Below are 25,342 nucleotides of genomic sequence, written 5' to 3' on the forward strand. Positions count from 1 at the left end.
CACGAATGTTGTGCACCAGGCCTCTAGTCTATAATAATAAAAGTATAATATGCTAATTAGACTTGACATCCTTCTGGACAGCCTTCTGGACAAAGCCAGGGCTGCGAGGGAAGCCTGGGTCCAGGGTGCCTGCCAGCAGCCAGAGGGAAGCCAGGTCCCAGAGGGAAGCCGGAGGGAAGCCGGTGCCAGAGGGAAGCCAGGGGAAGGAAGGCCTACTCTTGCACGAATTTTGTGCATCGGGTCTCTAGTTAGAATATAAAATTATGTATAAACTAGACAATCCATAGTGATGGAAGGAGACTTAACTTGGGATGGTGAACACACCATACAATATACAGATGATATGTTATAGAATTGTACACCTGAAACCTAATATAATTTTATTAATCAGTGTCACCCCAATAATTTAATAAAAAAAATAGCCTAAATTTCTGGGTTGATTTATGTATGTAGGTAGGTAGGCAGATATGTATGTATGTATTTATTCATTTATTTATAGATATCCTGTGTTTTCCAAATAATTTTTAAAAATTGAATATATATGGGCAATTTTCACCCATGTATTTCACATTGCACCTAGTTTGTTGTTTCATTACTGTAGATATTTTTAAAAATTTTCGACACATTGGAAATGGCATTATTGCTATGATTTAAGATATAGGTGAAAATACTACTTGGTTATAAAATACTAGTTTTACCACTAATTAGCGATTTACCTATCATCTGGTCCTGAGTTTTCTAATCATGAGTATAAGATAATAATATACACTTTACTTGGCTGTTAAGGTATTAAGTGAAATGACCTGTAAAATGCCAAGCAAACTGTCAAACCCAAAGGAGGTGATTCATAAACAGTGGCTTCCTTTTCGTCTCCCTTTTCCTTCTGTTCCTATATTGTCTTTATTCTTGATCTTCAAAACCAATGGGCCCATTATGTCTATATTGGAGGGAACTTCTTTTTTTCCTTTTGTGTTTGCAATAGCTAGCATACTGTCTACTAGGGTCTGATAAATATTTATAGAATGAATGCTAAATGTTCTTTATGCATGTGGATGCAGTTCAAAAGTCCGATTCTAAACAACCACAGATTATTCAAAATATCTAGCTTCATCATTGTTATTTCAAGGGTTGTCAATTTTAGTTAGACTCACAGTTAACACATAATACCCTTATGTTTTGTTTAAAAAGAGTATCTCATTGACACCTTGCTTCCTAGGGTGTAATTCCACAAGGTCAGGAACACTGTCCATTTGTTTAGTAATATATCCCAAATGTTTGTGTCCTTTAATAAGAACTCATTAAATATATATTTAATTAATGATAAATAAACAGATAAATAAATAAATGAAAGGGTAAGGTACACTATGGGGATTTAATTTTCATCGTCTATGTAGACTGCTATGTTATGTTTTAAATGTTTCCATTGATTTCAGAGAGAGAGGAAGGTAGAGGGAAAGAGAGAAACATTGATTTGCTGCCTCCAGTATGCCCCCCATTGGGGACTGAGTCTTCCAGGCATGTGCCTGACCTGGAATCAAAGTGGTGACCTCTTGGTGCATGGGATGAAGCTCAACCTACCGAGCCATACCAGCCAGGGCTGTTGTGTTATTTTGCTAGAAGTTTTACTTCATCTTTTGCCTACGTTTTGCCTCAATCTCTGGAGACTACGTACTTGGAAATTTCCCTAATCTCTACTGAGGAGATTTACAATCTGGCAAATTTGTGCTAAAATATCCTCAATAGACAAAATCTCAAGACTATTAGCTAGCATTCACACTTAACATTTATTATCCATGAAAGTCCAAAGTCATTTATATGGAAATGTAAAAGTATTTAATATATTTTTTACTTAAGGCCCAGTTCCCAGCTCTTTAAGAAATCAGACAACTTTCTAAAATTTACATAATGATGAGCTAACTCACCTGCCCTGAGGCAGCCATTGGTTATGTGTGATACTTATATTAACTTATTTTATCTTTGCAATATAATTATTAGTATGTTTATTATCAAATGTATAAGGTAAGATTCCATCCACCAATAGTTATCACCAATAAGATAAAATCATATTGCCTTTGAGACTACAGTATCAATCTCCCAGATCCCATGAAGACACTTAAAACTAGATCAAATATTTTTTCTTTATTGGTGATAAAATAATTATTGGTGGAAGATTTTAATTCTATTACTAATTATAAACTTGGCCTGTTGGTTAGATTTTCTTGGGGATTTTCCAGTATTGTAACAAAGGTTAAAAATGTTTATATCCAATGAATGCATATATTTTCTAATAAGGAATTATGCAGACCCATTGTAGAAATGGTAGACAATAAAGGAGAAAATAAGTGGGAAAATATAATAATTTATAACTGCCAGCTGCAGTCAAATACTATTAACATTTGACATTTTTCTATATTGGTATATATAAATGTATACATAATACATGTTTACATATTATTAACCTCATATTGTATGTATAGCTTTATTTCTTACTTTCTCCTATTTAACACCATAGAGTATAGCAAGTCAATATTTTCTCATGCCGTTAAAATTTTATAAAATATGCTATTTTACGTCTAATATTTTATTGTATGACACTCTCATTTTACTTTACCCAAACCCTGCTACTGAAAATGTATTTTGTTTCCAATTTATAGTAAAATATTATAAATGACATCATGAACATCTTTGAATTGAAGATCTTTTACCCATTTTCTGTCCATTGGAAGACCATGTACATGAAATATATGTTTTCTAGTTGATATTTTCCAGGATATTTGATGATGCTCATTGATGGAGTTAAAGTCACTCTAATGAATTTATTTAGTAAGGTCCTTGGTAAATAATTAAAAAATTATAGAATAAATTAAGAAACACCATTTATAAAATAAATTCTCCTTTCTCCCACTGGTATTGAAAAATAAAATGAACAAGACATTATGCATTATTCAAGATAGTAAACGATTAGTACCAAATAAATAGCTATCTATAGAGTTCAGGAAAGGAGGAGATCATTGAGGTCAGATTTTAATATTCTTTCACTTTTTATTAGTTCTATTCCCATCTCTTCAGATATATTATTAAATTTCTCTGCTAATGATGATGTTTGATAAAAATGCATGAACAATTTGTTATTTAATAAAAAGGATGTTTTACTTGGTTTATAGCTTTTATTTCATTATTACAAGATATTGAATGCAATGCTTTTATTAGTGCCAAATTAAATGATCAAGGATATTTTTAAAATTTTGACAAAACTGCAGGCTTTCTCCATAATATAATATATTTCCCTCTATAAATTTCAATTAAGTTTTTCTATTATTGTGTTTCAACTGACAATATTGCTTCTCTAACAATGAGTTGTTTAATATATTATTTCAGATGTCATTTCTATCTCCAAAGTTCAACAAAACCAATAACTTCATTCCAAGACATAAATTTTCCTTTTAAAGAAAGCATTAGAACATTATTATGTGAAGCAGTTGAAATTTTGTCAATAATCAACATTTCATTTCATTTTAAAAGTTTGCACAAAACTATGTTTTCTCAGTCTGTAGTAAACATTCTGCAAAAAAAAAAAATGGAATCAGGAATTTAGACTGTGATGACAAATCTGACACTATTACTCTTTTAAACTTCATAATTAATAGTGGAAAACATTCTGATTAGTTTTTACATTTGCTTTTTCAATGCTTTATCACAAAATATTTCAGTGCTTTTTATTATTTAAAATGCTTTATGTTGTAAAATGGTTTCAGGATTTAAAAAATATATAATTTCCCCATTGATGATTGCAATTTTTAAATAATTATTTCTATTAACTTTCATTAAACATGATTGTCATTCTGGTCAAATTGGTGCCATCATTTACATCCTTAACAAGATAAATTCAAAATGTTATAGCAGCCAATGCTTTTGGCACTGTCACTAAAAAGCCACCTATATATTTTTGTTTGCTTAAGTTATCAAAAGTTCTATGTTATATGAGAAATACAAATAATTTTGTACAATATCTTGTACTAAATCATGCACAGTATCCAATGGCATTTTAGGATTTTCTCATATTTTGCACAGAAAATGTGTCAGGCTGAATTTTTTTTTATTAATTTTTTTTGGTATTTCCTGCAGATTCAAAAGATTAAACTTAAAAACAAGTTTAAAAATTTATAACAACTTTTTGTCTTTCTATTCTGGCTGCTAGTTTTTAGTATTTCTTAAAAATACTTAAATGTATGAATAACAGATCACGATACATTGACTATTTAATGGAGAATTACAAAACACTAACTAGATATGTGCTATTTATAAGCTGGAGCACAAGTCCAGGATAATGATAATAAACTGGCGATTATATCAAAGGCAGAATATTTCATGTGAAGGCTGACAAAGTCATTTATCATTGAAACTAGGACAATGCTTGATTGTGAAAGTGGATACTGTTAATAATTTTGCCAGGAAAACTTGCATGAACCAGGATGGACTCCAGCAAAGCAGGACCTGTGTTGAACCTTCTCATAAGGAATGCACACCATAGCTTCATTTTGTGCTTTGGCTGGGCCTGATTGAATTTTAGAATTTATATGAATGATTATTCTTTTCTTTACCACCCAAACAGAAGTATTTTTATTTTAACAGTGGGCTCAGCATACAAGCAAGTTCTGGGTATTGTACTTGATGGGACTCTTCTAAAAATTGAAAATGTAGAAAATGTCATGTAACATTTTCCCGATTAAGATAATTCTGACAATGAGTTTCTGTCCCTTAGAGCTGGAAAAAATCAAGTTTGAGTCATTAACATATTTCTTGTTTCCCACTCTGATTATTTAGGTCCAAGTTCTCTTTGTCCATATTGGGTTTCCACTTAAATGTTCATTAACCAAGATCTCAGGGCACTTCAACCCACAGCAACTACCTTTCTATGTCTACATGAGCAAAGGATAATTTGATAGGGTTGGAAGTCTGCATGTAATCTCCCTTAATGCATCTCCCTCCCATCTCCATGGGTGTTTCAAGGATTTGGGTCTGCACTGCTCATAGAACTTGTGAATCTGTAGGTGATACTTTGGAATGAGACAGAAATGTCTCTCCTTTGACTGCTTCTCCATCTCACCTTTCATAATCACAATCCTATTTTAAAGGAGCTTAAATTTTCTAAAGAAGAAAAAACAGAAAGGCCCTGACCAGGTGGTTCAGTTGTTTGGAGCATCGTCCTGTGTACCAAAAGGTTGTGGGTTCAATTCCCAGTTGGGGTGGGTGCGGGAGGCAACCAATAGATATTTCTCTCTCCCATCAATGTTTCTCCCTCTCTCTCCCTCTCTTCTTCTCTCTAAAAATGTAAATAAAGGAAATTATGAGGCAGAATATACTACACAGACTTTTCTTGGTTAAAGAAATACAAAGTGCTTGCTTGTGTTTTTCAATTGGAGAAAACAGAACAACAAAAACATAAATTGCTATCGCAGCAGGTTAACCTGTGATTGATTCATGATCCTCATTAGTAAGTCAGACCTAAGCAAGTGTCTTTCCAGATACCACACCTCTTCATTGACCAACAAAAAAACAAAAAGAAAAACAACAACAAAAAAGCCTACAGTTACTCAATTTCAAATGGCTAAATATTTGTGACCTTTTGACCTATGCATAGAGGGAAATAAAGGGAGAAGAAGAGAGAGAATGGGCTTCTGAGGTACAAAATATAAAATGAAGCACACTCCTGACATCTCTGACCCAGTCCCCTTGATGTGGACTCCACTGGCAGTAAAAAGGAAAATTCTTCTCTTTTTCCCCCACATGTCTATAACCAAAGTAGCATTTCAACATTATTTTCAAGTTTAAACCTCTACTTAGCATAGTTTAACATATGCTATTTGGGATAAACCAAACCCCGATAATGTATACTTATCACAGGGTCAATGACAACCTCTTATTTCAAAACACAAAAGAGAGACAGATAAACTAGATTAAATCTGTAGTTGGGTATACTTGCTGACATGTCAAGAGTTCCAGTGACCCATTTGTGAAAAAGTCTATTTTGGGTACAACATTTGTGAAAAAGTCTATTTTGGGTACAAAATTTTAATATTTATTTCCCACCCTAAACACTTATTTGACTAGAATGACAATAAAACCAAATGGTGTTTCTTCAAAGGGATATTATAATTGAAATTTTATGTAGCTCTTTCGTGCTATAATATTTGTATTTAAATGCTAAATTTGATGTTTTCATCTTATTCATTGTGTATTCATCAGATATTCCCTTAAAATTATTTTATTCTTATAAAAATATGGTGTAAGTTGGATGAGTTTTTATTTCTTTGGGTATATATTTTCCCTTGAGAAAGGTAATCCCATTTACTCATGTTTACACAAAACAATTAAAACCTTAGCTAGTTCAATAACTTTAACAATAGAGCACTAATCATGTAACAAGGTATGGTATCGCCATTGCCCCATATTTAATCTATAAGAAATGTGGATATATATTATTTCAATGTTATTTTAATATAATTAAATTAAGTATGGTCTCTACCTCAAGCATTTAATATTGCAATAGGTAAATAAAACTGAGTACCCATGTTTCAGATGTGTCTCTGTGTGTGTGTGTAACATAGATTATAGGATTAACTGCATAAAACATGTAGCCTAACTGGCTAATTCATTCAATTTACAGATGGAATAATTTGATTGGTACTTTTGCTTGATCAAATAGAAATTAGGGACCCCCTACTTAACATGACACAACTTCACTAAGACAATAAGAAAGGAATAATTTGGGACTAAAGGCAGAATAATATTAACTCTTACTAAATAAGTTTGTCAGTGATGAAGGGACATGAGTATTAAAAAATGAAGCAAATCTAAAGAAACAATAGTAAAGCAGTCAGAGATAAAGGTTAGGAGTCTAATAATAAAAAAGACTGGCTAATTTGAGTGAAGTCAAGGTGATAACATAAGAACTCAAAGGAGATGTTAAAAGCATTCTGTATTACTCAATTTCTCAAATGCAATGGTTATGATATATTATTTTAAGATAGTTAGCCCTGGCCAGGTAGCTCAGTTGATTAGAGCATTGCCAAGATTGTGTGTTCGAACCCTGGTCAGGGCACATACAAGAATCAAACAGTTAAGGCAGAGATGAGTGAAACAACAAATCAATGACTCTCTCTCTCTCTTAAATCAATCTCTCAATCAATATTTAAAATTAAAAAAAGAAGGTTCATAAAACATTAAAACTGAAAGGGGTATGGAGATAAGTTTTCAGATGAAGAAAGGAAGCACAGAGTTTAAGATGCCAATATTTTCACAGAAAGTCATAAGAGGAGGGAACTTCAGAATGCAGATTTCCCAACTCTCAATTATTGCTGAACATTTTCTATAATCGAAGTACTGAAAAAGTAGAGCAGAACTTGCTGGAACGTTGAGCAGAACTTCCTGTTGTGAAGCTATGAGCCATTGTGTGCATAAGTTTACTTTTTATCAGGTTATAATAACAGGCAAATTTCCCCAAAGAGAAATGTTGCTTAACTCTGACTAAATGGTCCTCAGGCCCATTCATATTCACTTCAAGCCAACCAATTTCCTCTTTGACAGGATGAACACATTTACAGACAGCAGTGGCCCATGTGGTGTGGCCCAGAGCCTTGCCTGCTTCCTGTGTCACTGCTCCTCCCAGTGGAATTTGGACTAAGACACTCAAGTGAAATCTTCCAAGTTGCATGTTTTTCTCCTCTCAGGCAAGTAACCAGGAAAGAATTACTTATTTAGCAAGCTTTGCTTTTACCAACACCCCCTTCCCCCCGCTTATTGCGGTATTTGTGGTACCCTCCATTACAGTTTAGCCTCATTTTTAAGTTAATCTTCTGAGTCCTGGACTTCTGTCACATCCTTCATTTGAATAACTTCAAGAGGAAAGCTAACCATTGAAGTTAGCCATTTAATCACCCTTCTGACCAGTTGAACTTATTCAAAGTTTACTACTGGGTATAGTCTAAATTTCAGATTCCCGAGGATATTATACAAAGCCTCATTAACCTGGACCCCACTTTTTAAAAACTCAGTCTCCAGCCACACTCTCTTTCACCTATAATCGAGTTTGTGGTTTTTTTTTTTCATATATTTGCAAATATCCCAAATACAAAGCACCCTTATGTTTATTCTTAGTCTCAATGTTTATCATATAAATTATACTATTTGTCTGTTTCTCACTAAGGTCAGGAGCTGTGTGTTATTTTTTTAGTATCTCTTAGTCCTGGGCACATGGCTTATATGCCTCTGCTCCACCAAGTATCATATTTTTTTATAATTATTTCATAATTATTTACTTGTCTCTCTTACTAAATTATGAATTTTTGGAAAAGGATGGTGTTATTCTGTGTCATTTCTGCATTCCCAGAACTTAACACAATACCAAGTACATAGAAATGGTATAACTGCTTGCTGACTATGTTCATGGAAAAATGAACACTCTTCTGACTCTATTACTATTGCTCAAGCAGCCTTGTACCTGCTCATTCATCTGTTCATCATGTCTTTCTGTTCACCTAGTAAGATTGTATTCAGCTCAGCATCTACCACAATACTGGTGACTATTAGCTACTTAAAAATGAGTTAAATGAGTGAATTAAAATGTGTCTACTTTCTTAATATACTACGTCTTGATCACCATCTAGAAGTAATTCTCCCTCCCCTGAGGACCCTCCAAAAATATTTGTGAGGCAGTTTGTTTGGCAACATTTCATTTCTCTTCTATAATTGTTATAAAATTTTTAAATATTTGTCATTATATTAAAATAAATCTTATATTTTGTTTCCTTGATTAGTTCTTAGGATTGTGAGTCCTTAATAGTTATAACCAATATTATCTTCTGTTGACTCTCCTACACACTGTCAGTGTTCATAATTGTGATTGAAAAGGCAAGACACAAAAGAAAAAGACATGGTATTGGTATCAAGTTGATGGTGACAGTGAAGGTATGAGGGGTGAAAGCAAACATGCTTTTGTCAAGATACAGAGCAGTTGGTAAGGGTGAGATGAAGAAATACCAGGTAATGTGGTGGAACCTGTTCATATAAAGAGTTAGGGGAGAGTAAAACATAGAATTGATTGAAGTGAGACAGAATTAGGAGAGTTTTCTAGGAGGAAATTAGTTTGGAACCTTCTCTTGTATCAGGATTACTGACACAAATATGAAGAGGAAAGAAAGTCCATGAGGTTTAATGGCACATGGGAATTACAGGGACAGAAAAGCAAAAATAGTTTGTTCTGATAGAGAAGGCATATCACACGTTAACAACATATGGGGACAGATAGAAATGAATATTCAATAGAAGTACTTCATTCAAAAGTTCTAGGATTTGAGAGAGTCTTGTTTATTTTTCAATAATTAACTCATCTATTTCAAAGGCTAAAGTGTTGCTGGGGTCCTGGAAGTCTCTGCCACCTTCCTCAGTGTTGTAATAGTTTAACTTCAGGATTCTGACATGGCATGCACAATATGACACAATGAGGCAAGATGAAAAAATGATGTGAGCAAATAAACCTAAAAGTTTTTAAATGGCCCTTCACTATTGCAAAGAATTCCACAGGGTCAGGGATCTGAAGCCTTCATCTGGACGTTGGAAGATAACAGAGACTATTAGAGTTTTTTTCACCCCTCTTGGTTGGATTCTTATAAACTTGCTTTATTAAATGAATGTCCTTTCATGTTATTCTTATTTTTCTCAAATCTTGGGAGATGTACCAAAAATCTCACAAGCATTATGTCCCCAAAGAAAACAAAAATAGGTTCCACTGGATCCTGATAAGAACCCAGCAAGGAAAAGTTATTGCAATAAAACTAATATTGCTTTGCTTCACTTCATTAGACCTTTAAACAGCTACCACAACAGCAGCTCCTGTTTTAAGCATATTCTGGTTGTCATGCAGTGAATACGGTGAGTGAAGATGGTAGCCACCACAGCCCTCCCTCCTGCTTATGTAAGAAAGACAAAGCTTTGCCAAATAGCTTTGGTTTGGGGGAACATCCATCCCAGTCCACATCTGCTGGAGTAACTATTTATGTGAGGTGGAAAATGGAAATTTAACAACCTCATTTAGTGACTCTATGCATGGGCTGTAAGCACTCAGTGAATGTTAAAAGCCATTGGAGCTGGAAAGAATGTAGGTTGGCAACGTTGGACAAATGTGTGTATTTAGTAATGTAAAGTACCCTTGAAGAATGACCACTTGGAGTCTGTACAAGTCAATCAAGTCTTTGTATTGTGTAGGGCAGGGAAAAACTGTGTCAACTATTCTGTTAAAATGCACTGGAACACTCTGACTTTTTAAATTGAACTCAACAACAGCAGTCAGGAATTTTGTGTTGTATCCCAGATATGATGAAGTCCCTGGCTGAAAACAATGTAGAAACAAAACAAAAAATAAAAAAAATATAAAATAAAATGAAATATTGAGAAAATCTACTTGATTATCCCAAGTATGTTTTATTTCAAAAATAGGAGTTAACTGAAAGGCAATGGCACATTCATTCCACAAAACCTTGTTAAGTCAGGGAAAATGATCTGTCAAATTTAAAGCAACTGCCATGCAGGAAGGATGGCCACAAATGTACAAAGAATTTTCCTTTCACAAGACCACTGATTCCTTTGGTATCTCAATTATCCATGCAATGGCTATTATCTCCCTCAGAAAATCTCCTCTTACTACTTTTAATTCAATTTATCTTTTGCTTTATTTTAAAAATAAAGTAAATAGTATATACAGATAAAAGGGGCAGTGCTCCATAAATTTCCCTATCCTCTTTTTGGTTATACTATTCTTTTCTTCCCTCAGGATACATTCATCATCATGAATTTGATATGTATGTTTCTTGTCCTGTTAAAAAATGTGCTGCACATATATGTTTATGAATGTTCTATTGTTAATAGCATTATACCATATATTTTCTGCTACATTTTTCATTCAAATTATATTTTAAGGTCTTTTTTAAAATCTCCCTTGTGCATTTTAACAGCAGGGAAGCCTTGCACCACATGACTATAATATATATCATTTATCCATTCCACTTTCTTCCGAGGGAATTGGGTTATTTCCCTTTTTCCACATTATAAACAGTACGACAGACATTCTAGCATATACTAGTATATTATACAAGTGAAACACATCATTATTTCCCAAGCGCTTTGTTGCATAATCTAATTTAATTTTCACCTAAAGCCTAGAAGAACTGTTGCTTCTTTGACATCTTTAAAAATGATACCAAAAATGTCAAGAATCGTTACCAAGTTCACATAACTGATAAGAAGGGATCTGAGATTAAATTTTCATAAATTGCTAGTGAAATTGTCTTGCTTGTTTATTTGTTCACATACTTGTTGTCTGTCACACCCCCTAAATATAAATCTCAGACAGGAGCCTTGATGTGTTCCAATTAGTACCTGATGAATGAATGAATGAATGAATGAATGAATGAATACAATAGTTCTCTGGTATGTTGCAGAGCTCAATGAGTGAAAGAACAGTAACCTGGTCTGGGGTCTCTGAAATAATTAGTTTTAATTCTAGGCAATTCCATGTTCAAAAAAGCTCAGGCAGGCTGTTTGGGGTTTGGATCCTCCTCAAATAGCTGTGTTTGCTCAAACTGGGAATTTGGGGATTGTACTGGGTGAGCAACCTTTGGATCATTTCAGATGACATTCAGAAGGCTGGCAGTTTGTGGTTCTGAAGAAATCTGGAAAGTCCAAGTCAGTAAAGTTCAGTGGCTTCTTATAATATTTTTTCTCATTTTGTAAACTCTGGAAAAAAGAAATTTTCAAAGTTACAGCCACAAGTTTTGTAACACAACGTGCTCTTAAAAACGAGTAATTAAAATAATATGAATTGCTGTTGTTTTAAACCACAAGAATACTTCTGATTCTGGGGACAAAGAGTTTAGCAATCCACTGTCTTTGGAGTCATTTTTAAAAATGTCCCATGCCTTCATTATCTGCTGTAACATCAGATAAACCAGGAGAAAATTTTGGTGAAGATTATTAACACTAAGAACTGTTATCAATTTTGCATTTGTTTGAGTAATGCACTTTATTCCACAGTATACTATCCTGAAGCTCATTTTGAATGACCCTAAAATCCACTGGCAATGATTAGCTATGTTTATTAAATTTTCTAGTTACTTAAAATGTACAAAGAAGCCTCTATTTTCTGTTTATTTTTTGTTTTAGCAACTTTCTGAACTTCATTAACATAACTTTGTGGCCTGAGTGCATTTTGTGTAACTAAATAGCCCAATCTTCCTTTAGATCTATAGATGTAGTATCCTTCTGTATCTTAAAAAAAAAACAAAAAAAACCCTCTAACTTGAAATATGTTCTTGTAAATTTTCTAAGAGGTTGTACACAAATCTGCAGAAATCACATATCCTATAATTTATTTTTCAATAACTATATCTTCTCTATCAATCTTCAATCTATTTGTTTTCATTCTACTCTTAACTAGATAACTGGACAAGATGTTAATGCAGGTTCTAAATTAGTGGAATTCTGTTGGATTACTATTTCACTAAGTTGAATATAAAATGACATATGGTATGTAAGATGTCACAAATGTTCACATTTTGGACTTCATAGAAATAATACTTTATCAACAGTAGTGAAATTCAATCAGCACAAAACCAAACAACTTTCTTCCAATGTTTAAATGATGACTCTACAGCATGCCTTTCCCTCCTAGAATAGCTTCTGGTTTCTTTTTGTTAGAATTATTATGAGTAGATGTTTTAAATTGGCAAATATTTTGCAATCTGTACTTATTTTCTTCAAAAACTGTAATACATGGTTAACTCTACATTATAAATTATACTGAACAAGAGATGAGCTCTTTCTACTTATCTTTAGAATTCTTATATAGGTATTTTCAAACAAGGATTAAAGTAGAGGATAGCATAATGAACCCCATGAACCTGTGACTCATGACCAGCACACAGCCACTCTTGTTTTATCTGCATCTGCCCCAGCTTAAACATTCTTAGTGTAATCATTAAATGTAGTGAAGTAGAAACACCCCTGGATGAAAAGCAGGAATCTGGGTCCAAATCTTTTATCTACCCTGGGGAAACCTCTAGCTTCTCTGTAACTCACAACATGAAGCATATACTGTATAAGCAAATATATTTAAGGTCTCTTTGCAATATTGTTTTAAACATGAGGCTGTACTGTATGTTGGTTAGTGTAGTCCACTGAATGTACCCTGCGTCTTCAGTGACCTTTCTCTTTCTAAATAGGCACTTGGGTGTAATCTACCTACACCACAAAGGCAAAATTACAACCAATTCAAAAAAGAAAACACAACTTGCAATAGACTAGTCATTCTAATCATAGCAATCCATTATAATGATGTCAACCCTTAAAAAAATGCTGATGTGCCAAAGCAGAGGCACAAGCTAGATTTATCTTGATTATATATATTTTACATATGTGAAATCAATGAAAAAAACCTGATAGTATCATAGATGTGCTATAAAAGTAAAACATTATGAAATAGTCTGATAACATTGCAAAAACAGCCTAAAATTTTAAGGTAAATAGTTCCATCTCAGTAGTAGAAGAAAATGTTCTTAAATTCATTATAGTATGATGAGGTAGCAATTATTCTTGCAATTAAAAACGATTTCACATAATGAATTCATGCCAAGATTAAGTCAGTGAAATAGAATTGATCCCATGTCACGGGTGGCCATTGTTTGCTTGTCATTAACTCCAATGCCAAGACCTAGTCTGTCTTGTTCATTGCTATATCCCAAGCTTCTAGCAAAGTATATAGCACAAAAAATTTTATGAGTGAATTAATGAATTCCTAACAATGTATGCTATGGAAGAAATATAACTATAACAAATATATATCATGCATATCTACTTATTTGGCTTCTGCTTATTGGGGTGATTTTCAGATATATTCAAATACATTTTGGTACTGATTATATTATAGCTATTTATATCTCCCCACTACACAGGGATAAAGGCTTACATGCAGTAAGTCAGAATTTTGGTAAAATTAAGTAAATTGAAATTATGCTAAGCTGTGAGGAAGAGAACAAATATGCCTCTGGACAAATCTGTTTACAAAAAGATAGTGATAAACTGAGGAGATGTGGTTTCAAAAGGTGAGATTTACCAAGGCTAAATACAATACTTTCACACATGTGCATCAACAGAATTCACTGGCAAAAAAATTAGGAGACCATAGCTTAGCAGCTTTTTGGATAACAGTAAATTCAATGTCAGATAAGGGAATAATGTAATCACCATGAGATAATTCATTTTAAACTTCATTAAGAGAAGTACTGTAGTTAAAACAAGGGAGGCACCATTCTAACTCTGTACTGGTTAGTAAATGTTTGGACTATTTTTTCCAGTTCTAGGTAACTTAATTTAAAATGATTTAGACAGACTCATATATAACACTTATATATGAAAGACTAAAAATCATATATGAGCAATGTTTAGAGGAAGTAAATATATTTAGCCTAAAGATGTGGAACTTCATTAAAAGGACAATAAAAGTTTTGAAAGTATATCAGTGAATACCATCATGAAGAATTTCTGTCACTTTTACTTTCTCAATATTTATTCCTCCCTCTCAGAGCTACCATCATGCCATGCCTGGGTCTCCATAGTAATTAATCACGTGTGTCTTCATATTCACTCTTGTTCCGCACTCCCCAATTCCATGATAAATTTAGTAGTTAGAGACTTTCTTCTAAAGGAACATGTGATATGAGCAGAAATGCCAGAGGAGCTTATCATTATGATCCACACAACATCCATATTAAATAAATGTAATCAGCCCAATTGCTTAAGATGCGGAAAGAGATAACTCAAAACTGTCAACTGACTTACTCAAAGACACTTATTCATGGTTAGGAAATTATGAATCTGTAATCAGAAATAAAGTCTATCTTATTTCAGAATCTATGTTTTTTGAAGAAACCAGGTTATCTGTGGGTCTTGAGACTAACAGGAATGTGAATTTGGGTAAAGGAGAGAATGGTCTGAAGTGAGCTCTTGATTTAATTATGTATTGTGTAAAAAATTCCTCAAGCATTGGGACTTAACATTACAAATTTTATCTTTCACAGTTTTTGTGAAATAGATTAGTTTTATTCACTAATGTATTCCATGTGCCTGGTGCACGGGACTTAACTAAAGGCTCAATTACCATTAAAATAAATATTGAAGAATGAAAAATTTATATACTAGTATATATATATATATATAAATAAATGTATAACTAACCAACTAAATAAAGTATTATTGAAGTGGATATATTTTTTTGTTAATCCTCACCTAAGGATATTTTTTCAATGCTTTTCAGAGAGAGAGAGAGTAGAAAGAGAGGAATAGAGATAAAGAAAGAGAGAGAGAGTAGGAGAAAGAGAAGAGAGAGAGAGAGAGAGAGAGAGAGAGAGAGAGAGAGAGAGAGAGAGAGAGAGAGAGAGAGAGAAACATGGATGTGAGAGAAACACATTGCCTGGTTGCCTCCCACATGCATCCTGACCAGGGGCAGGGAGGAAACCTGCAATCCAGGTACATGCCCTTGACCAGAACTTGAATCTTCGACCTTTCAGTGCACCAGCTGGTGCTCTAACCACTTAGAACACCAGCCAGGGCTGGATGATATTTTTATTCATGGTTATCACCTATATGATTACTGTTAAACACATTTTTTTTCTCCAAATCTGTAAATACATTGTAGGTCAGTTGGGATACTGATGTTTGGTGAGTTTTGACATTTTTCTAATCAATCTATCTGAACAAAAATCTTATTCCTTGGTTATCTACCCCATCTGACAATCTGCCCCAATACTTATTGGTTTAAAACATGAATTACTTTGTTTACTTGATAATGATCCTGTAATTTGGGCCAGGCTAATTGGGCTTTACCTCTGCTCAAGATGACACCATCTAGGGATGCTTATTTGGGGGACACTAACTGAATATCCATATCCAAAATGTCCTCACTCACATGGTCTCTTCATGTAGCTGGCATGTCGTTCCTGTGGCATGATGGTTCCAGGGTAGTCAGAGCCTGTAAGTACCTTTCCCAGGGTACAGTAACAGAATCTCCCAGCCTTCTTAACCTTGGGCCAACAGTTGCATAGCATGACTTCCTCTGCATTGTATTGGTCAAAGTAGGTCACAGAATAACCCCAGATTTAAGGAGAAGGACTTCACAAGAGTGGGAGAGAGGGAGGCATGGTTTATTGAGTAAAAAAGGCCACATCTGATAAGTTCTATGAGGATGGAGAACTAGTCCATATTGTTCATAACTGTCTTCCCTTTCTCTAGAAGAGTGCCTTGCTCACATTAGGAGCTGAAAAATGTGTATTGAAATGATTAAGTAAAAAAAATAATAAATTACATGAAGAACACCAATTTTCTGGTTGATTAAAGAGGAAAATAATTAAATAGAGGACTATCATAAGATAATTAAAAATTTCCAAGTTTGAAAAGCAAAGCATGGACGAACTAAAGTGAACAATTTCTGAGAATTGTAGGCTATCACAAGGAAGACAGGAGGCTATCTGAAGCCTGACACAAGGAAAATATGTGGCCCATTCCAACAAAAATCAAGCTATCGAAACAGTTTAACCCTTTGCACTCGCTTGCTTTTTTTCTCGATTCCTTTATTCTAATGCTAACCGTGTCGAGTCACACTCGACATCCGAGTGCAAAAGGTTAAAGGTACAACATTTGATATTTCAGCCATTTATTCTTTCTCAACATTTGGTAAACAGATACAAATAAAGTAAGAATTCTGAAAAAGGAAAGAAAACAAACAAACAAACAAAAACTAATGTCTTCCAGGAATGAAACTCCATAGGACAAAACAAAGCCAAATAACCACTGCTGTAGATTTAATGTTTGTGTTCCCTTAAAATTTATGGGCTGGAATTCTAACCCACAAGGTGATGATATTAGATGGTGAGGCCTTTGGCAAGTAATTAGGTCATGAGGGTGGAGCCCACATGAATGAAATTAGGGGTTCCAGAGATTAGGGCTGCTATGACCTGAATGGACTTAGTCAATCACCATCCATGAAAACAGCTATTTTCCAAGTTAAGGGATATTATGGTATCAATTTAAAAAGTTTAGGAAGGAATATTTTAATAAGGAGAACAAAAGCACCAAAGAGGTTATCTCTTTTTTTTTCCATTTTTTTTATTAAGGTATTATATGTGTACATATCTTACCATTGTCACCCCCCACCCCACTGCCATATATGCCCTCACGCCCCAGAGTTTTGCATCCGTTGGTTATGCTTATATGCATATACAAGTCCTTTGATTGATCTCATCTCCCCCACCTCTCCCTAACTTTCCCCCTGAATTTGACAGTCTGTTTGATGCTTTACTGTCTCTGTATCTATTTTTTGTTCAAGTTTATAATGTTCTTTATTACCCATAAATGAGTGAGATCATGTGGTATTTTTCTTTCATTGACTGGCTTATTTCACTTAACATAATGTTCGAGGTTATCTCTTGTATACAGGTATTAGCGTCTGTTAAATTAAGATTCCACTGAAGTAGAGATTATTTTTCGGCGATTGCTTTAAAAAGAGTTTAAAGGATTATAATATTTTAGGAATGTCTCTTTTTCAGTTAAATATATGCTCTATTCTATGGCCAAACATACAATCCTCACACCTAGCAGTGTCCTGCTAGAAAAACTCAAGATTCAACCAGAATGGGCCACACAATAAAGCAATATAACATATATTTGAGTTTCTGCTCAAAACATTTTTTATTTACTTGGACCTTTTGCAAATGTTCAGAAACCTCAAATTGGCTGTAAACTAGTCACTCTTATGCCTGTTATCATTATTTAGTTCCACTTGAGAGTGGGATTTCATTAAAATGTAGGAAAAGTATTGGGGTATTAAATATGCTCCAAACCTATTGTATTTGGTAAGAAAGTTTACCAACATAGAAGAGGCCTCGATAAATAATAATCAGCATGTTTGAAACTAAAGGCAGACACTCAATTTGCCCTTTTGTCTTACTGTTCTATAGGAAATAACCTGAACTTGAATAAATGGTTAATACGGTGTAAGCTCATTTAATCATTTATTTCATAAATATCTATTAAATCTATATTATGGGCCAAATCTTGTTGTATGCCCCAGAATAAACCAGTGAGTAAAATTATAATCACTATGTTCATAGAGTTTATATTCCAGTGGAAGAGGTAGGAAATGAGCAATAATGAGAAAAATGCATTCTGTAGTATAAACGGTATGGGAATAATACATTTAGAGTATGGTGAGGGGGAGCTAGTGTCAGGGTGAAAGGGAGGAGTAGGATAGAGCACTTCATAGCATGGCCATATTAGCCTTGGAGAGAGGTTACTGTCAGCAGAGGTATAAACTGTGAGGAAAATGTTTTAGGCAAAAGGAATTCATAGTGCAAAGGCCCTATGGCAGGAGATGCATGGCTTATCTGTGCAACAGCAAGAAAGTAATAATGGTGGGAAGGGAGTGGGGGAGGCAGCGAGTATCACGAGGTAAGTCAGAGAAGTTATGGTGCTGGTGGTAGTGGAGGGGTGGGGTTATTTCTGAAGGTCTCATAGGCCTTTTACAAATTTCAACTTTTTTTTTTTTCCCCAGTGAAAATGCAGAGCTATTGCATGGGTTTGTATAGAGAAGTTCTATGTTGTGAAACAGATTTTAAAACCTCACTTAGGTTGCTCTGCTGAGAATGGCCTGGAGTGGGTTAACCCTGTTGTCCCCCAGCATAAAGTCTAAAGCCCTTACTTCACCATGTCTCATGTCTTTATTTGTCACCTCATGAGGCAGCTGCTCACATGATTTAAACAAGTTCTTTGGAACAGATGGTCTTTATTTGCTCCTTTTTTTCTAATGCCATGTAAATTAGTCATTAGCAAAGGAATTTGGGACACCTTAAGAATAATCTAGACAGAACAAATGTGAATTTTTATACGGTATCAATTTAAAAAGTTTAGGAAGGAATATTTTAATAAGGAAATATTCTGCATTAGTGATCTCTCCATTGGAAAACTACAAACACCAGAAATATTAATTAATTGAATTAATTAAACAAATGTTTATTGTATGTAACCATGTGTCAGGTACTGCTCTACAACGTGGGAATTCACCCATAAACAAATAAACCAGGACCCTATTCTCATGAAGCTCATACTGAAATTCAAACCATGTAGGCAACTTGCAATGCACATGTTGGAAGCTAGCTCCCATACATGTAATTTGAGTTTCCTTTCAGAGAGGTAGACATGGGGAAGTCATGCTCTTTCATAGAGGCTATCATAGCAAATGTCACAAAATATTTTCTGATCCAGTTTTGTGCCTTTGAAAAGGGAGGGTGCTTAGTCTTGTATTTGCCACATTCATTCCTACTTTTATTGGTAACAATAACTCTAATTTCATTCTAGGTTCCTTCTTCTCTGTGAAGTTCATGTACTGGGGTGAAGATAACCCCAAACCCAGCTCTAGGTATGGCCAACCTGACCTAAGCCAATAGACACAACCATTGCTCCTGGCCTTCAGGGACGAGTGCATGATTTTAATTCAGGTCAATGTGAAGGAAAAAGGGATGAGTAGATGGAACACAGGGCACTTTGAGGGTTATTGAAATTATTCTGTATGAGACTGTAATGATGAATACATAACATTATGTACATATCAGAGCTGTAAAACATAAAGGGTGAACCCTAATGCATACTATGGACTTTAGTTCCTGTATCAATATTGGTCCTTCAATTGTAACAAATGCACTTCATTAATGCAAGATGTTAATAATAGTAGGCACTCCCAGTACTTTCTGCACAATAGTCCTGGGATTACGTAGGACTCGACGTATGTCGTTTCATGGTTACGTCGCCATCTCCCATTTATTTATATAAAAAAATAAGTTCTGTCATTTTGACATATGTACATATGTGCTTTATGTTTTTTATTATTTATGTACCACAAGTAAAGGTCAGGAATTGTTATCTTTCTTTTAAATTATTATTTTCTTTTTTTTAAACTGTCTAAAGTTTTACATTTGTCTGTTTTTTTTCCCAATTGACCCCCCCACCAGCCATTCCCACCCCAGGCAAGGCCCCACTGCCTCAGTGCTTGTGTTCATTGGCTATGCTAATATGCATGCATACAAGTCCTTTGGTTGCTCTCTATTCGCCCCCCCTCCCCTACCATTTGTCTCTGGATCTATTCTTGTTCATCAAATTATGATGATCATTATATCCCACATATCAGTGAGATCATGTGATATTTATCTTTCTCCGACTGGCTTATTTCGCTTAGCATAATGCTCTCCAGTTCCATCCATGTTGTTGCAAATGATAAAAGTTCCTTCTTTTTTTTATAGTGGCATAGTATTCCATTGTGTAGATGTAGCATAGTTTTCTAATCCACTCATCTGCTGATGGGCACTTAGGCTGTTTCCAAATCTTAGCTATTGTAAATTGTCCTGCTATGAAGATAGGGGTGCATATATCCTTTCTGATGGGTGTTTCTGGTTTCTTGGGATATATCCTAGAAGTGGGATTACTGGGTCAAATGGGAGTTCCATATTTAACTTTTTGAGGAAACTCCATACTGTTCTCCACAGTGGCTGCACCAGTCTGCATTCCCACCAGCAATGCAGGAGGGTTCCTTTTTCTCCACATCCTCGCCAGCACTTGTTGTTTGTTGATTTGTTGATGATAGCCATTCTGACAGGTGTGAGATGGTATCTCACTGTTGTTTTGATTTGCATTTCTTGGATGATTAGTGAGTTTGAGCATGTTTTCATATGTCTCTGGGACTTCTGTATGTCCTCTTTCAAAAAGTGTCTATTTAGATTCTTTGCCCATTTTTTGATTGGATCATTTATCTTTCTTTTGTTAAGTTGTATGAGTTCTCTGTAAATTTTGGAGCTGTGTCTAGGAGCTGTGTCTGTAAAGATATTGCTACGGCATATGTCTGCTATTTTGCTGCATATGGAGTCTTGTAAGATTTTTATGGTTTATGGTCTTACATTTAAGTCCTTTAGCCATTTTGAGTTTGTTTTTGTGTTTGGTGTAAGTTGGTGATCTAGTTTCATTTTTTTGCATGTATCTGACCAAATTTCCCAGCATCATTTATTGAAGAGACTGTCTTGACTCCATTGTATGCTCTTGCCTCTTTTGTCAAATATTAATTGAGCATAATGGCTTGGGTCCATTTCTTGGTTTTCTGTTCTGTTCCATTGGTCTATATGTCTGTTCTTGTGCTAGTACCAGTCAGTTTTGAGAACAGTGGCTTGGTAATATAGCTTGATATCTGGTATTGTGACCCCTCCAACTTTGTTCTTCTTTCTCAGGATTGCTGTGGCTATTCAGGGTCTTCTTTTATTCCAGATGAATTTTTGAGAGTTTGTTCTAAATCTTTGAAATATGTCGTTGGTATTATATGGGGATTGAATTGAATCTGTAGATTGCTTTCAGTAGTATGGACATTTTAATGATGTTGATTCTGCCAATCCATAAACATGGTATGTTCTTCCATTTGTTTATGTCTTCCTCTATCTCTTTTTTCAATGTCCTGTAGTTTTCTGAGTACAGGTCTTTTACGTCCTTAGTTAAGTTTATTCCTAGGTATCTTAACTTTTTTGGTGCAATGGTAAATGGGATTGTTTTTTTCACTTCTCTTTCTGTGAGTTCATTATCTATAACAATAAAAGCGTAATATGCTAATTAGACTGGACATCCTTCCAGACAACTATCAGGACGAAGCCAGGGCTGCGAGGGAAGCCCAGGTCCCTGGTGCCAGAGGGAAGCCAGTGCTGGCAGCCTGGGGAAGGAAGGCCTACTCTTGCACGAATTTCATGCATCGGGCCTCTAGTTAGTGTATAAAAAGGCCATAGATTTCTGGGTGTTAATTTTGTATCCTGCTACATTGCCAAATTTATTTAGTTTTAGGTCCAGTAGTTTTTGATGGAGTCTTTGGGGTTTTCTATGTATAGTATCATGTCATCTGCAAACAAGGACAGTTTTACTTCTTCTTTTCCAGTTTGGATGCCTTTTATTTCTTCATCTTGTCTGATTGCTATGTCTGGCACTTCCAGTACTATATAAAACAGTAGTGGTGAGAGTGGGCATCCCTGTCTTTTTCCCATTCATAGGGAAAATGAGTTTAGTTTTTGCCCATTGAATATGATGTTGCCTGTAGGTTTGTCATATAAGGTTTTTATTATGTTGAGGTATGATCCCTCTATTCCCACTTTGATGAGAGTTTTTATCATCAAGAAAGGGTGTTGGATTTTTTCAAATGCTTTTTCTGCATCGATTGATATAATTATGTGATTTTTATCTCTCAGTTTGTTTATGTGATGTATCACGTTTATTTATTTGTGGATATTATACCATCTTTGTATCCCCAGAATAAATCCCTCTTGGTCATAGTGTATGATCTTTCTAATGTAATGCTGAATCCGATTTGCTAGAATTTTGTTGAGGATTTTAACATCTATGTTCATCAAGGATATTGGCCTGTAGTTCTCTTTTTTTGTGGTGTCTTCATCTGGTTTTGGGTTTAGGGTAATGCTGGCTTCATATAAAGAGCTTGGAAGCGTGCCTTCCTCTTGAATTTTTTGGAATAGTCTGAGGAGGATAGGTTTTAGTTCTTCTTTGAATGCTTGGTAGAACTCCCCTGTAAAGCTGCCTGGACCAGGGTTTTTGTTTGCTGGGAGATTTTTGATCACTGCTTCAATTTCTTCAGTAGTTATTGGCCTATTCAGGTTTTTTTATTCTTCTTGATTGAGTTTTGGGAGCTTGTATTTTTCTAAGAATATTTCCATTTTATCTAGGTTGTCTATTTTGTTGGAATAGAGTTGTTCATAGTATTTTTTCATATTTCTGTGGGATTGGTTGTTACTTTGCCTCTTTCATTTCTGATTTTGTTTATTCGGGTCCTCTCTCTGCTTCTTAGTGAGCTTGGCTAGAGGTTCATCAATCTTGTTTATCCTTTCAAAGAACCAGCTCTTGGTTCTGTTGATCTTTTGTTTTTTTTTTTTTAATCTCTATGTCATGTATCTCCACTCTGATCTTTATTATTTCCTTCCTTCTGCTTATGCTGGGCTTTTCTTATTGCTCTCTTTCTAACTCTTTGAGTTGTAGGGTTAGATAATTTATTACCATCTTTCCTTGTTTTTTAAGATAGGCCTGCAGTTCTATGAACTTCCTTCTCAAGACTGCTTTCACTGTGTCCCATAGATTTTGGATTGTTGTGTTTTCATTATCATTTATTGCCATGATGTTTTTTATTTCTTCTTTGATCTCTTTGGTAACCTAATCATTATTTAATAGCATGCTATTTAGCCTCCGGGTGTTTGATTTTTTTTTATTGTAGTTGATTTCCAGTTTTATGCCATTGTCATCTGAGAAGATGTTTGATATGATTTCTATCTTCTTGAATTTGAAGAGACTTTGCCTATGCCCCAATATGTGGTCTATCTTTGAAAATGACCCATGTGCACTTGAGAAGAATGTATATTCTGTGGCTTTGGGTGGAATGTGCTGAAGATGTCAATTAATTCCATCTAATCTAGTGAGTCATTTAGGATTGATGTTTCTTTGCTGATTTTTTGTTTAGAGGATTTGTCCAGTGGTGTTAGTGGGGTATTAAAGTCCCCTACTATGACTGTATTGCTGTCAATCTCTCCCTTGATATCCTCCAGAAGTTTTTTTATGTATTTGGGTGCTCCTGTACTGGGTGCATATATGTTTACCAGAGTTATATCTTCTTGTCGAATTGCTCCCTTTAGTATTATGATGTGGCCTTCCTTATCTCTTGTTATGGCCTTCACTTTGAGTTCTAATTTGTCAGATATAGGAATTGCGACCCCAGTTTTTTTCTCATTTCCATTTGCCTAAAAAACCTTTTTCCATGCCTTCACTATCAATCTGTGTGAGTCCTTTGTTCTAAGGTGGGTTTCCTATAGACAGCAGATATATGGGTCATGTTTTCTTTTCCACTCAGCTACCGTATGTCTTTTGATTGGGACATTTAATCCATTTATATTTAAAGTTATTATTGATAGGTACTTGTTTGTCACCATTTTTATTCTTTATGCCTGTGTTCCTTCTTCCTTTCCTATTTCTTCTTTTTACAGCAGTCCCTTTAGCATTTATTGCATTGCTGGTCTGGTGGTAATAAACTTCCTTAGTCCTTTTTTGTCTGTGAAGCTCCTGATTTCACCCTCAATTTTTATTGATAGCCTTGTACAGTATTCTTGGATTCAGAACCTTGCTTTGCATGACTTTCTATATTTAATTCCATTCCCTTCTGGCCTGATGTGTTTCTGTTGAGAAATCAGTTGATAGTCTGATGGGAGATCCTTTGTAGGTAACTTTCTGTCTCTCTCTGGCAGACTTTAAGATTCTTACTTTGTCATTGGTATTTGCCAATTTAATTATAATGTGTCTTGGTGTCAATCTTTTGGGGTTCATCTTTGTTTGGAACTCTGTGAGCTTCTTGGATTTGTGTGAGTTTTTTTTCTTCCTGATATCAGGGAAGTTTTCTGTCATTATTTCTTCAAACAGGTTTTCTATTCCTTGCTCAGTTTCCTTTTCTTCTGGTACCCTTATTATGCAGATGTTGTTTCGTTTCATGTTGTCCCAAAGTTCCCTTAGGCTCTCCTCCTGTTTTTTAAGCTTTTTATTCTAGATGTTGCTCTGCTTGGGTATTTTTTTCTACCTTGTCTTCTAGCTCACTGATGTGGTTCTTCGCTTCTTCTAGTCTACTGTTGATGCTTTCTATTGAGTTCTTTATTGCAGTTATGTCATTTTTCATATCTTCTTGGTTCTTCATTTCCTCTTGGTTCTTACACATATTGTTGAATTTGTCTTCCATCCTTTTCAGCAACCTTATGACCATTGCTCTGAATTCTTTCTCTGTCATATTGCTTGCCTCCATTCTTTTTCTGGTGATTCCTCCTTTTCTTTCATATGCGGGCTGTTTCTTTGTCTTCTCATGATCTTTCCTCTCAGGGTTTCTGGTTATGTAGCTCTCTCTCTCCTGCGTTGACTTTATCTAGGCAATATCCGACTTTTCTGTCCATGGATTTCCAGCTGTGTTTAATTCACCAGTTCCAGGTGGTTGCTCTTTGATTCAGCTAATCCTTCAGCTCTATGAGAAGGCACAGGGCCTGTCTGCAAATTCACGCTGCTTTGTCTCCCCCTGAAAAGACCTCCCAGGTGCCTGTGGTTGGGGATGTTGGAGTTCCAGTGTTCGTGGATTCACAGCTAAGTTATCTGGTCCCTGGGCATTGTGGTTGTAGGATCCTGGGAGGTA

At 34.9% G+C, this 25,342-nt stretch overlaps 1 pseudogene; it reads left to right on the forward strand.

Annotated features, from left to right (window-relative positions):
* Window positions 1-25,342, forward strand: part of LOC103288132 (glycolipid transfer protein-like) — a 49,177-nt pseudogene that overhangs the window by 22,004 nt on the left and 1,831 nt on the right.

The sequence above is a fragment of the Eptesicus fuscus genome, chromosome 7 (assembly GCF_027574615.1).
Source record: "Eptesicus fuscus isolate TK198812 chromosome 7, DD_ASM_mEF_20220401, whole genome shotgun sequence".
Lineage (NCBI taxonomy): Eukaryota > Metazoa > Chordata > Mammalia > Chiroptera > Vespertilionidae > Eptesicus > Eptesicus fuscus.